Genomic DNA, 14,272 nt, shown 5'->3' with positions numbered 1-14,272 from the left:
ATTCACCTGTGAAGTCATCTGGTCCTTGACTTTTGTTTGTTGGAAGATTTTTAATCACAGTTTCAATTTCATTACATGTGATTGGTCTGTTCATATTTTCTATTTCTTCCTTGTTCAGTCTTGGAAGGTTATACCTTTCTACGAATGTGTCCATTTCTTCCAGGTTTTCCATTTTATTGGCATAGAGTTGCTTGTAGTAGTCTCCTAGGATGCTTTGTATTTCTGTGGTGTCTGTTGTAACTTCTCCGTTTTCATTTCTAATTTTATAGATTTGAGTCCTCTTTCTCTTTTTCTTGATGAGTTTGGCTAATGGTTTATCAATTTTGTTTATCTTCTCAAAGAACCAGCTTTTAGTTTTATTGATCTTCGCAGTTGTTTTCTTTGTTTCTATTTCATTTATTTCTGCTCTGATCTTTATGATTTCTTTCCTTCTACTAACTTTGAGTTTTGTTTGTTCTTCTTTCTCTAGTTCCTTTAGGTGTAAGTTTAGATTGTTTACTTGAGATTTTTCTTGTTTCTTGAGGTAGGCTGGTATTGCTATAAACTTCCCTCTTAGAACTGCTTTTGCTTCATCCCTTAGGTTTTGGATCGTCGTGTTTTCGTTGTCATTTGTCTCTAGGTATTTTTTGATTTCCTCTTTGATTTCTTCAGTGATTTCTTGGTTATTTAGTAACGTATTGTTTAGCCTCCATGTGTTTTTGTTTTTTACGTTTTTTTCCCCTGTAATTGATTTCTAATCTCATAGCATTGTGGTCAGAAAAGATGCTTGATATGATTTCAATTTTCTTAAATTTACTGAGGCTTGATTTGTGACCCAAGATGTGGTCTATCCTGGAGAATGTTCTGTGAGCACTTGAGAAGATAGTGTAATCTGCTGTTTTTGGATGGAATGTCCTATAAATAGCAACTATATCTATCTGGTCTATTGTGTCATTTAAAGCTTGTGTTTCCTTATTAATTTTCATTTTGGATGATCTGTCCATTGGTGTAAGTGAGGTGTTGAAGTCCCCTACTATGATTGTGTTACTGTTGATTTCCTCTTTTATAGCTGTTAGCAGTTGCCTTATGTATTGAGGTGCTCCTATGTTGGATGCATATATATTTATAATTGTTATATCTTCTTCTTGGATTGATCCCTTGATCATTATGTAGTGTCCTTCCTTGTCTCTTGTAACATTCTTTATTTTAAAGTCTATTTTATCTGATATGAGTATTGCTACTCCAGCTTTCTTTTGATTTCCATTTGCATGGAATATCTTTTTTCATCCCCTCACTTTCAGTCTATATGTGTCCCTGCGTCTGAAGTGTGTCTCTTGTAGACAACATATATATGGGTCTTGGTTTTGTATCCATTCAGCAAGCCTGTGTCTTTTGGTTGGAGCATTTAATCCATTCACGTTTAAGGTAATTATCAATATGTATGTTCCTATTACCATTTTCTTAATTGTTATGGGTTTGTTTTTGTATGTCCTTTTCTTCTGTTGTGTTTCCCACTTAGAGGAGTTCCTTTAGCATTTGTTATAGAGCTGGTTTGGTGGTGCTGAATTCCCTTAGCTTTTGCTTGTCTGTAAAGCTTTTGATTTCTCCGTCGAATCTGAATGAGATCCTTGCCGGGTAATCTTGGTTGTAGGTTCTTCTCTTTCATCACTTTAAATATATTATGCCACTCCCTTCTGGCTTGTAGAGTTTCTGCTGAGAAATCAGCTGTTAACCTTATGGGAGTTCCCTTGTATGTTATGTGTCGTTTTTCCCTTGTTGCTTTCAATAATTTTTCTTTGTCTTTAATTTTTGTCAATTTAATTACTGTGTCTCTGCGTGTTTCTCCTTGGGTTTATCCTGCCTGGGACTCTCTGTGCTTCCTGGACTTGGGTGGCTCTTTCCTTTCCCATGTTAGGGAAGTTTTCGACTATAATCTCTTCAACTATTTTCTCGGGTCCTTTCTCTCTGTCTTCTCCTTCTGGGACCCCTATAATGCAAATGTTGTTGCGTTTAATGTTGTCCCAGAGGTCTCTTAGGCTGTTTTCATTTCTTTTCATTCTTTTTTCTTTATTCTATTGCGCGGCAGTGAATTCCACCATTCTGTCTTCCCGGTCACTTATCCGTTCTTCTGCCTCAGTTATTCTGCTATTGATTCCTTCTAGTGTATTTTTCATTTCAGTTATTGTGTTGTTCATCTCTGTTTGTTTGTTGTTTAATTCTTCTAGGTGTTTGTTCTTTAATTCTTCTAGGTGTTTGTTAAACATTTCTTGCATTTTCTCGATCTTTGCCTCCATTCTTTTTCCGAGGTCCTGGATCATCTTCACAATCATTATTCTGAATTCTTTTTCTGGAAGGTGCCTCTCTCCACTTCATTTAGTTGTTTTTCTGTCATTTTATCTTGTTCCTTCATCTGGTACATAGCCCTCTGCCTTTTCATCTCATCTATCTTTCTGTGATTGTGGTTTTTGTTCCACAGGCTGCAGAATTTTAGTTCTTCTTGCTTCTGCTGTCTGCCCTGTGGTGGATGAGGCTGTCTAAGAGCTAGTATGCATTCTTGATTTAGGCCTTAGATCACTTTAATGTTATTTATGTCTCTTTTGACTTATAATCTTGTCTTATATGTCGTTATTTTTGTGTATTTTACTTCTATATATTGCAAATGCCCAAGATATTATTATTGTTTTACACAATCATTTATTTTGATTTACTCATATATTTATTCTGCTCTTTGCTCTCCATTTATTCTTGTATCATTGATTTTCCATCTGGGATCACTTAATTTTTGCCTGAAGAACAAATGTCCTTCAGTGTTTCTTTTATTGTAGGTCTGCTGGTGACAGATTCTTTCAGTGTTTGTTTGTCTGAAATGTCTTTATTTCACCATCATTCTTAAAGGATATTTTCCCCGTGCATAGAATTCTAGGCTGTCAATTAGATTCTTTCAACACTTTAAAGATATTCACTTATTTCTGGCTTCCCTTGTTTCTGTTGATAAGTTAAAGTCTAATTTTTGTTCCTTTTTTTTTTCCCTTTGACTGATTTTAAGTTTTCTGTTTGTGGTTTTCAGCAGTTTTAAAGTAATATGCTTAGATGAAGTTTTCTTGTTATTAATTCTGCTTGGAATTTCTAGGGCTCCTTGTCTTAGTTCCCTCTAAGGCCTGATGTCATTCTTCAGTTTTGGAAAGTTCTCAGCTATTATGTTGTCAAATATTGCTTTCTTCCATTCACTCTTCTCTCCTACTTGGGCTATACTTTTATTTACTTTATTAATTACTTGGGCTTAATTACCATCTCACTTTATCCTATAATGTATCTTTTCCTGTATTTTCCATCATTTTGTTTTTCTGCGCTGCACTCTAGCTTTCTTCTGACTTCTAATTCCTACTTCAGCAGTATCTATTTTACTAAAGCTAAATTCATTCATTAAGTTATTAGTGTTAGTTAATATATTTTTAGGTCTAAACTTTCCATTTGGTTCTCTTTTTTTTTGAGTTTCCCATTTATCTTAATTTCTTAGGGCATTTGTAATAATTTCCTATATTACTAAAAAGTGAATGGCCTAAAACAACAGAAATTTATTCTCTCATGGTTCTGGAGTCTGTAAGTCTGAAGTCAGGGTTTTAGCAGGGCCACACTGCCTCTGGATGCTCTAAGGAGGAATCCATTCCTTTCCTCTTTCAGCTTCTGGTGGCATTTCTTGTGATCACATGTCTCTGTGCTCCATAATCACATTGTCTTGTCCTCTGTGTGTCAGTCTTAAAACTCCTTATGCTATTATCTTATAAGGATACATCTGATTTCATTTTGGGCTCACCCGGGTAATCCAGGATAAGCTCCTCCTTTCAGCACCTGTAATTTCGTCAGATCTTTTACCATATAAGGTAATATTTACTCCTTTGCCATATGAAGTAATATTCACAAGTCTCAAGAATTAGTACATGAAGATATCTTTTGGGGGGCCACCATTCACCCCACTATACCATTCCATGTTGAAATTTCTAACCTTGTAAAAAGTAAAATTTCTAACGAAAAGTTTCAGGTAATTCCAAATATGGAGCCCTGTGGATCTATTTCTATTTCTCTTGTTCCTGCTGGTTTTTATTTATATCTTCTTATCTTCTCATGTGCTTAGTTATTTTTAATTGTGTGTGAAATATTGTATTTGCACAATTGTTTGCAGATATAATTTTTGGTCAACGTTATCCAACTCTAGAGGGGATTAAGTTTGCTTCTGCAAGCCCTTGGAGATTTAGCATTCTAGAAGCACCTTATTTCAGTTTCAGAGACTGAGATGGTTTGAGCATAAGCCACAGTCCTCTGCAGGGGCCTGTTAGCTTTTTGTTCTTCCTCCTGCTAGGATGTAGCTCTTTGGGGATCCTAACCCAAAGCAAATGATATGCTCAGGTCTATTCACCCTATTTCCAGCAGACTGTGAACACAAATCTCTATCCCCCTGGCTCTTCAAAGCATCTGTAGAGGGAAAACGGGTCCAAAATGTTGTTCTCTTTTCTCTGGACTTCCTTCCTTCCCTTGATTCTCATTTAATGCCCCACCCCCACCCCCCATCTGGTTGGCTTTGGGATGTTTTTAAGCATTTCATAAATATTTTGTCTATTCTTTCCTTCTTGTCTTTGATAGAAAGATTTATCTGGCAGATCTGGCATATCTAGTGGCTTATTATCAGAAGTAGAAGTCTTCCTGAAGCTTTTCTCTTCTATCTTAAATTTTTATGATGAAAAATTTCTGACATCACAAAAGTAGAGAGAACAGTGCAAAGAACTGTGGCCCATACCACCACCCAAATTCAACTGTTTTCAAGGTTTTGTTATGTTTGCTTGAACATGTTCATGATGTATGAGAAGAGAAAGTTAGAAAGCAAGGCAGTATTTAAACAGAGTCATCCCTTTACCTCTTACATCCAGCATCAGAGGCAGGACTTCTTCCTTGGTTACTGCTGTGTCCTCAGCTCCTAGCATAGGGTGTAGCTGGTGCATATTTTGCGCTTTGTGAGCTCCTGTTGAATGAATGAAATATTCTGTATAACCATAGACTGTTGAAGCTGGAAGAGGTCTTAACTTACCATAAGGAACCTCAGTTTATAGAAGGAGATGCTGAGATCCTAAGATTTGAGATGTGTTGAAGGTCACGTAGATGCATAGTAGAGTTAGGCCAAGGTCCTAGCTCAGGGCTCTTTCCAATTTCTATACTTCTTCCCCACTTTGCTAGCTTGTTTAACTACCACTTTTTCTTCTCTTCTGATGAAACTGAAGTTTAAGGGCATTTCATTACAAGCATGATGATATAACATGGCATTAAGACATGACCAGGCAAGTTTTATTGGCCATTACTACCTGCCTCAAGTGAGTGGCGAAGCCTTTGACCACTCGAGGCATATATTAATAGCTCCATAAAACACATGCTGGATTGTTAGTGCTATTATCATCTGGCTGTTACATTTCCTAAAATTATTGTACAAATACCACTTTAAACAATTTCCTTTTTCTCTTTTCTTTTTTTTCTTTTTAACTGGGAAGATTAGCCTTCTTTTATGAGGGACAATTCTTCATTTGCTAAAGAAACTAGAATTGTCAGTTAACTTGGAAATTTCTGAGTATGAGCATTGAAGTCAGACTCATCTGTGTTCATGTATTTGCTTCCTTATTTACTGGCTTTACAACATTTAGGCAACTTTCCTAACCTCTTTGAGCCTTCGTTTTCCCTCCTGTCAAATAACAACAAAATACCTATCTTTTAGAATTCATATGCAGAAAACACCTGACATAGTCCTTTGAACATAGTAAGTAGTCAGTAAATCAAATATTGTTGTCATTATTATGAGGTTTAATTGTATGTTGTGATGATGAATGCAAAAGGGAATTTTTTTCCTTTGATTAGTCAATTTATTTGTAAGATTAAAAAATGTCTCAGAGCACTAACATGAACTTTAGTTTAATTTCTTATTAATAAAAGAGCTAATGTGAGTTGAACATGTGCTCTGTTCCAGGCTGTGTACTAAGTGCTTAGGTACACTGTTTAATCCTGACTTTATGAGATAGGTGCTGTTATTATCCTCACAGGTGAAGCAATTTAGAAGTTAAATGATTTGTCTGGGATCTTCAAGCTGATAAGAGACAGAACTCATAGGAAACCCAGTGTTCCCCTTGCCTGTGGTCTTAACTGTTCTGCTGTACTGCCTCCCTCCAGGACTTCTGAAGTTCACAGTTGATGCCAGGGAGTTCATTGAAAAGAAAACATGTCTGATAAAGACGAAAATTGAGTGGGGAGAATTGGATCAGGAAAACGTTGCTAAAGCAGATGGCTCTTGCTCATTTGGAGGCTGATGGAGGGCTTGGCTGAAAGTCTACACTGGTGCTTATTTTGAAGGTGGTCATGGTTAAACAAATGAATCATATAAACAAAGGGAATCTTGAACCTATTTAAGTAAATAGACTTTTCCCAAGCATTTGACCACTTCTCCACATACAAAATTAAATGCAATTTGTTCTAACGTGTTTATGATTATAGTCCCTTCAGACGTTCTCTGCTTGGCACACTTTTGGACATTAGTTGATTACTTTTTAGCATCCACCTCCTTTTTCTCACAGAGCCTAGATAATTCTTTTGGGAACCATTTTATACCTCATTCGATAGTAGCCACTTAACCTGGGGGGGGGATGGACCCTGATTGGCAGGACCCATCTTTCAAATACCATCCTTCTTGAGGAGTATTGGGCAGACCTCACCCAGTCATTACTTAAGTCAGTGTATAACATTTTCCCTGTCTATGTTGATGAGGTCAGCACTGGGCATGTGATCTAAATTGGTCAAGTCAGTGTGATGCACAGGACTTTTGTTTGAGAAAGAGAAAATTGCTCTTTCTCTGCATGGTCTGAGCTGCCCATGTGAGGCTTGGTGCTGCTGCAGCCATTTTGCTTCCATGAGGGAAACCAGCCTAAGGATGACACAGACACAAGGAGCAGGGCAAAGGTGAAAGAATTGCAGAGAGGCTGAGCCGGAGCAATGATCAAACCATCTCTAAAGTTTGACCTACTGCAGGACTTTTTTGGTACATGAACTAATAAGTTTCATTTGTTGCCTAAGCTCCTTTAAGTTGAGTTTCCTGTTTCATGCACTTGAACTTATGCCAGCACTTTATTGCATTGTACATATACATTTCCTATAATTTGGGTTTTATGGTAATAGAGATTGAACCTCCCTATCATTGATTGGGATAAGCAAAGTTTAAGTATTAAGGCAAAACTCCCTGGCAGAAAGCAATGTTGTCCATGTTATTGAGGACCGTGTAGCCTCTTGAGATGCCTTGGCAAGATTTTAGATGTGTTATATTGTAGGTCTTCTCTGTAAGCCTCTCTACTGTGGGTCACTTTCTGGTTTACCCAGTTATATGATATCTGTAACCCTCACTTTCCCCATCCGTAAATTCAGGAGAGTAATAGTATCTACTTTATTTGGGGGGTGTAAGGCCTAAATGAGCTGATTTGTGTAAAGTGTCTAGCATAGGGTATGTCACATAGTGAATGCTTAATGAGTGTTGGTTGTTTCTATTATTGGTATTATTATTGTTTTAGTTAGTTTTCTTAAAATTCTCTCCCAGAGCAAATCTTTGTTCCCTTTTTAGCCCTCATCCCTAAAAAATTGAACAGTGTTGATCAGAGCAAGAGGGGCAGACAAGAGAAGTTTTGCGAAGTCTATAAAATGACCTTGGAAACTCCGTCATTTCCCTTCCTATGCTATGCTTCTCAGACTTGGAGCTCTGTGAGCCGGCCCTGGTCTGTGCTTTGACCTCAGCGGTGTGCCTTGTGCTTGGGATGACTGTGTCCTCCACGTGATTCTGTTGATGGCCTGCAGGGCTCTGTGCAGGAATCATCGGATGGTGCAGCCAAGTTCTTCGTGAGCTGAATAATCATGTCACTTGGTGAGGTGAGGCGGAACAATAGCAACAAAATACCTTTTTTTGCCTTTTTGAATTAAGCAAACAGAAAATCCATTATTCAGGTATGAGGAATGTTAATTTTTAGATGGACGAGAGTGAACTTATTAATAACAATGACAGCAGTCTGGGACAGAGAATGATGACTGAAATCAGGGGACCGAAGTATATAAATAAATAAAATAGTGGCACTTCCTAAGCATCTTTCCTGCCCCAGGCTCACTGCTGCTGTCAAGGGAAATATGTGTGTGGCAGTATTCACTCTGAAAAGGGAACACATATATATTTCCCTGTGTCTGAGATTTGTACATTCTGAAGAGCCTAAAGACAATTTTTTGCTATCTTTCTGAGAAATTAACTTCTGTTTTTCCCTTCCTGTGAGCCAAAAGAATAGTCATCACATGCTCCCCACTCATGAGTTTATGGAAAGAAACATAGGCCTTACTCAGGGTCTTCACCAACCGGGTAGGGTTTAATTGGTCATGGAGGAAATTTCCAGGGCTGGTTTGCAGTTGTAGTACATGCACGTCTCCAAGTCTGAGTGGGCTGGGCCCCTCTTTGCGGACTAACTTCTTCTCTGACTAATCCCATGAGTACATGGCTGATGAGAATAAAAGCAACTGTTGCTGATTAAGTATTCATCAAACACATTATTCTTTAAATGCATTCTCATTTTATCTCATAATAATCAGTAACCCAATGATAGCTGTCCTATTTTTATCCTCATTTCCCTGAGGAGGGTTTAAACAGAGGCTCGGAATGTTCAGTAACTTGCCCAGGACACAGTCTTAGGAAGTACAGCCCCCCGCTCAACCTCAGGTTGGTCTGCCACCAGAGGATGTGTTCTTAACAACTATTCTACTCTCCCTTGATACCGTGATTATTTCCTTGCCTGGTAAATATTCTTGTATGTGGTATTATGCTTGTGTTCTTATTATTCTTGGTAGGTAGAGGCATCTTTCTGCTTGCTCCTGCTCCCACTTCCTTCCTTATTAATCAGTATGCACCTCTTTATGACTGAGCCCCTTTTTCCAATTGCCCTACTCTCTAGCCCACCTCATGTTTACATATAGTCCTGTGGGTGGACCAGAGTGGGTAGCCCATGTGCATAGGCTTTTACAAAGATGCGACGTGGAGAAGAATGGAAGCTTCTGTGGCAGGTCTAGGTTCTTTTTTCCACCTACTTCTTCCTTCTGCACCCCAATGTACTTCCCGTCCTTGTCTTTTTGCTCCTATATGCCTTTCCATTATCCTTGCAGCTCACATTCTGACATTCTGTCTGGAGACATTTAGCTCTCCTGGCATCTAGGCTACAGAGCCCTAATACTTGAAGCAATTTTCAAAAGTGTGGAAAAGAGTTATATATAAAGAGTAATGTTTGGTAAAAGAACTGAGGGACAGAACGGCAACTTGGTCAGAGCCTGGCTCTTACATATGTGGTAATGGCTCAGTATCTCCAATTTTCTTTCCACTATCTTCTTTAAAGTGCTTCCAAAGAAGAATTTGATCGTGGAAGGTTATGACTGGTGGTAAGCTGCTCTCCCTGAGTTCATTTATTCATTTATTCAACGAACGGTTATTGCCTGTACTCCTTAAGGTTCCTGAATTTCATTGGCTCACCGATGCTTTTATTGAAAGCTATGGATTCTTTTTCCATAAAAATCCACAGCCTTGCATGTAGTTTGAACGGATTCATGGACCTTTGAAGCCCATCTGAAGACTCCCAGCTAGGAGCCCCAGCTTTGTGATGTACCACCTTTCTTGTTTAATCACATTCTAATCTCCAAATCAAGGCCTTCTTCATTTATGAATATAGAGAGAAATTCAACCCAGATTCTTGGATGACACTGTGTTCAGCCAAGTTCTGTTTGTTCATCACTGAAACTATACAAGGCTGTTAAAAAAGAAAGAAAGTAACTATGCAGAATTACTCATGATCAAAGAGGTGTCCTTAGCAAAGGTGCTGTCTTCATCCATCAGCCTTCTGAAACTTGGTATGTAGGGTCTCTAAAATATTTTATGGGGAATTTAAATACTTTGTTTGAAATAAAGGTCCTAGGAGAGAGGAAAAAGAAAATCTCAGGTATGGTTAGGCATAGTGTGTTAGGTAAGTCTCAGTCATTTTGAAAAAGGTAATACCAATACAGTGAGTTCTCAGATCTGTAGATGTGTTTGTGTACGTGTATGTGTGTGTGTGTAATGTCTGAAGAAAATGAAGATTTTTACACCTAAAGGAAAAGAGCATCTTCCTTTGGGGTTCCTTAGTCCACAGCAGTATGACAGCTAATCAGAAAGCTGCCACTCTAGGAGGGGTTTCATTGACTCTGTTTCCATCTTATTTTCTTGGATGATTTATAGTTTCTCTGACAGGTCTGGTGCATCCTTTGCATTCCTAGGAGGAATCATACATCACTCAGAGTCCTAGAATACAGGAAGAGAACCACAGTACCTGGGCTTCATTGCTGTTGTGGTTTGCACTGACTTCCGTCATAAACAGAAGTTGACTGGTTACAAAAAAGCAAATGGAATATTTTGCTGACTTTCTGGTTACACACTCACTGCTCCCTCTCCAGTAAGAGTAACAGGAGAGTTCTCAAGCTAGAGTGGCATTGTGTTTCCACGCAGAAAACCAGAGCCTCCTGTAAACTGAGGTGAGGTGGAAAGGGCATGAGATCCCAGGGCTGGACATTTGTCATTTGTTTTTAGGAGCTACGGTATAATTGGTCAAAGGGACTCATTATCTAGAGCTTCCCATACGTCATTCTGGAATGTTCTGCTCAAAGGAGTCTTCACCTTCCTGAAGTCTTCAGTGGCTCCTGACCATTGGGTGGTGTGTTCTGCTCGGTGCCAGACTCTTTTCCTGTAGCATTTTGGAGAACCCAGATTCCTCTCTGGCCTGGCAGATCCCCTCTCAGGCTGAGCCCTGTGGCTGACGCCATATCTGCGTTGCTTGCTCCTGGCGTTGCCTGCCTGCCAGGGCACCACGCAGAGCCTGGGTGAAGTCATTCTTCCCTGAAAACCGAGACGGGAAATTTCTTCTGAAGCATAGGAACTGACTGAGAAGGTTAAGAAGAGCCTAGCTGAGGATAAGGCTGAGGAGTTTGTTCTTTGAGGTTTAGAAAGGGGTCACATTACTCTTACTTCTCTGGTTGCTTCTACTAACAAATTATTAGGATGAATTTCCACTGTAAAAAAAATGGCCATTTGAAAGTATTGGAAAATGTACTAAATTAAACATTCATTTTTAAAATTATAAGGCACACTATGAGAAGATCAGGCAGTGAGCTGAGAATTATCATTGAAGTTTAATTTGTCTGTTTGCTTCTTGATATCTGGATGGAAACCAACGGGGCTGGCCATGCTCATTTCTTCTTTCTCTACCTTCTACCCACAGGGCCTCATTGTAATTCCTTTTCATTCTTTTAGTTCCCTCATATTGTCCACATCCTCTCCTCCCCTGGAATCTTGCTCTCGGGAAAGAATCTGATCTCAGTTATCTATAACTTATAAACCTTAATGTGAATGTAAACCTGGATACTGATACTCCTAGGGGAATTAGAATGATATCACTTATTATGAATTAGAAGTCTTGCTTCTTTTATGAAGGAGGTAGAGACCGGTACCTAAACACATTTCAAAAATAAACTTGAATACTTACCTGGCAGGGGAGATACCATGATCAAGAAGGTGGTTTTCCCAGGGTGAGGCTCATCCATTACACTCGGGTGTGGTGAGCCCTACGATTTCCCCAAAATGTGGGAAACTCGACTGCGTCATTTGTCTAAATTAATGCTGAGTGTAACAGAGATATCAGATATGGAAATAAAATCCTGTAGGCAGAGTTTGACCATGAGAACATAGCCTCATATAGAAATCTGCAGAAATCTAAGTGAGAGATTTGTATTTCTACTGGGCATGGAGTTGAGGGGGTTCCTATCTATCTAGATCTTAAAGGACAGATGAGGTGGAGGAGTTCCCAAATGACATTGTTATGGGATCTTCTCTGCAAACCTAGAACTCTGATAAAGTAATGGTGGGTGAGCAACTTTGTAAGACCCTGGAAGGAAGAAGAAGAAGAATCTGGAATGTGTTCTTATATGCTTTTGATTATACCTTTGGTATGATGTGATGACCTCTTCCAGCTCTCAACAATGGCTTCCTTTTGGCCAGAGGTTATTTGACTGCTTCAGAGTGATCCTGAAAACATAATTCCTTGATTTCATCTGTGGCCATTTGTTAACTCATTGATGGCTGTTTTGCCTACTGTTGTTTCCTGGGAATTCTTAGAGAAATTCTGAGATAAACAACTCCTTTGTCTGTGGAAGTTAGCTTTGGAAATGACAAATGAAATTTTTATCTTCAAATCGTATGTACTATCCAATCCCAGGTGGATAAAAACTTATGTATATTTAACAGTTTCTCTGAAAAAGTATAGGAAGCATTGGCACCAAGATATTAACTGGAGTAAGTGGTCCCATTATAGTTTTCATAGCATCCTATCCTGTGTTTTTTTCCTTGTAGCATTTATCAGAATTGCAATTCATTACTTGTGTAATGCTTGGTTATCAGTTTCTTTCCTAGAACAAGGACTGTGTCCTACACCAGGCCCAGAGTAGTGTTAACTAAACTTCTGAGTGATGGAATGAGAGGTGCTTATTTTCTTGTTTCTGGTTTTCTCTAGTTTTACAACTTCTACCGTGAGCATATTTTTTTTTCCTCATTACAAAATATAAGTCTTACTAAAATGAAGGGTACATAATTAAGTACTCTGTATTACTTTTAAGAGAAGATATTTGTGCAGCTGAAGAAAAAACCTACATGGAAAGAACTAACAAAGAAAGGGACATATGGAAGAGTGTATGGAAATGATAAGTTTCCTCTCCTGGATCTGAGAGCTTGCTAAGTAGAGGAGATATCCTAAAGAGAGTACAAAGTGTGCTGAGATCAAGAAGAGAGAATCCCCATAATAGCAGATAATTGACCTGGCAACTTTATCTTCACTTAAAATAATGACACAGTTCATATTTTGTTCTCTACCTTTTAGAATTGGGCTTGTTTTTTCAAGAAAAAAATAAGTGAGACTGTTACTGTAGAATCACTTGTTAGATGTATTATGTTTCAGGACATATTTCCAGGCACTTCATGGTGGAAGTTTGGCCTTTGGAGCTTAGGCTTGGTTTTCATGTATTTTCTGTGTCAGTATATTTTAGTATGTCTTTAAGTAAATTGGGTAGCAAACTCTCACCCCCAATGATTTATGACTGATTTGGAGTAGCTATAATTTTTTTTAATGTCAGAAGAATTTAAATTTACTACATGGCAATCATATTCCAAAGTCACACTTAGTAGTAAAACCACAGAAGAAGTCATTTACACTTAACAGGGGCTGTAGGTCTTAAGCAATGGTCGTTTGGTAATGTATCTTTTGATTTTAGGTTGAAAAGAGGCTTGATGTTTTGGGGTCTCTGGTTTTCAGGTGAGTGGCTAATAGTCTGTTGTCAGAAAAGCACTGGGGACCGGAACATGTACTTGGCTTCTTCGAGTGCAGAAACTCTGCTTCTTGGTGGACCACAGTTTGACTTTGTTTTCAGGGTTGCCGTGGTGTAACAAAGCATCCCTTGTGCCTTTGGGGTTGTCCTTGCCACCCATCACCTGCCAATTGGTTCCTGTCTGTGGAAGTGTTCTGAGTTGGAAAATGAGGTGTGAGAAATACTTTATTTAATTCTAGGCTACTCTTAACTTTTGGATACCGTTACATTTGAAAGTTTAGGATTTGGCCTGGTTCACTTGCTCAGCTTTTCATTTGAAAATATGCATTAACTAATTTTTGAGCGTTTGCTATTGCAGGGCACCATACTAGGCACTGTGGAATTAGATTCAGAGAGGAGAGATAGGCTCTGTTCTCATTAAGTTTACAGTATGAGAGGCAAGAAAAAACCATCAACTGAAAAGCTATACAGCTTTTATAAAAATTTTTTATTTTATATTGGAGTATAGTTGATTAACAGTGTTGTGTTAGTTTGTGGTGTACAGCGAAGTGATTCAGTTATACATATACATCTATCTGTTCTTTTTCAAATTCTTTTCCCAATTCTTTTCCCATTTAGGTTATTACAGAATATTGAGCAGAGTTCCCTGTGCTATGTAGTAGGTCCTTGTTGGTCATCTGTTTTGAATATAGCAGTGGCTACACAGCCTTTTAATTGAAGTTGTGATCTGGTCTGGTATAGGTGTTATGAGGAAGTCTAAGTGGAAGATACGCTAGGGGGAAGTAGCTAGGTGGGAGGGATGGAGAGTGTGGTGACTTTATGTGAAGACCTTGAAGTGAGAAGGAACTTTGTC

The 14,272-nt window shown here is 38.6% G+C and overlaps 1 protein-coding gene and 1 non-coding gene across 5 annotated transcripts in view; both read left to right on the top strand.

Annotated features, from left to right (window-relative positions):
* ST6GALNAC3 (ST6 N-acetylgalactosaminide alpha-2,6-sialyltransferase 3) overlaps positions 1–14,272 on the top strand; it is a 544,206-nt gene that overhangs the window by 27,568 nt on the left and 502,366 nt on the right. The gene's annotated exons all lie outside the window — the stretch shown is intronic.
* On the top strand, positions 11,581–11,744 carry LOC133089308 (U1 spliceosomal RNA). Its single transcript, XR_009700681.1, has one exon. It is a non-coding gene; the product is annotated as a U1 spliceosomal RNA (small nuclear RNA).

Source organism: Eubalaena glacialis, chromosome 3, assembly GCF_028564815.1.
Source record: "Eubalaena glacialis isolate mEubGla1 chromosome 3, mEubGla1.1.hap2.+ XY, whole genome shotgun sequence".
Classification (NCBI taxonomy): domain Eukaryota; kingdom Metazoa; phylum Chordata; class Mammalia; order Artiodactyla; family Balaenidae; genus Eubalaena; species Eubalaena glacialis.
Note: the sequence above shows the minus strand (reverse complement) of the source record. Positions and strands in the feature narration are given on the sequence as shown.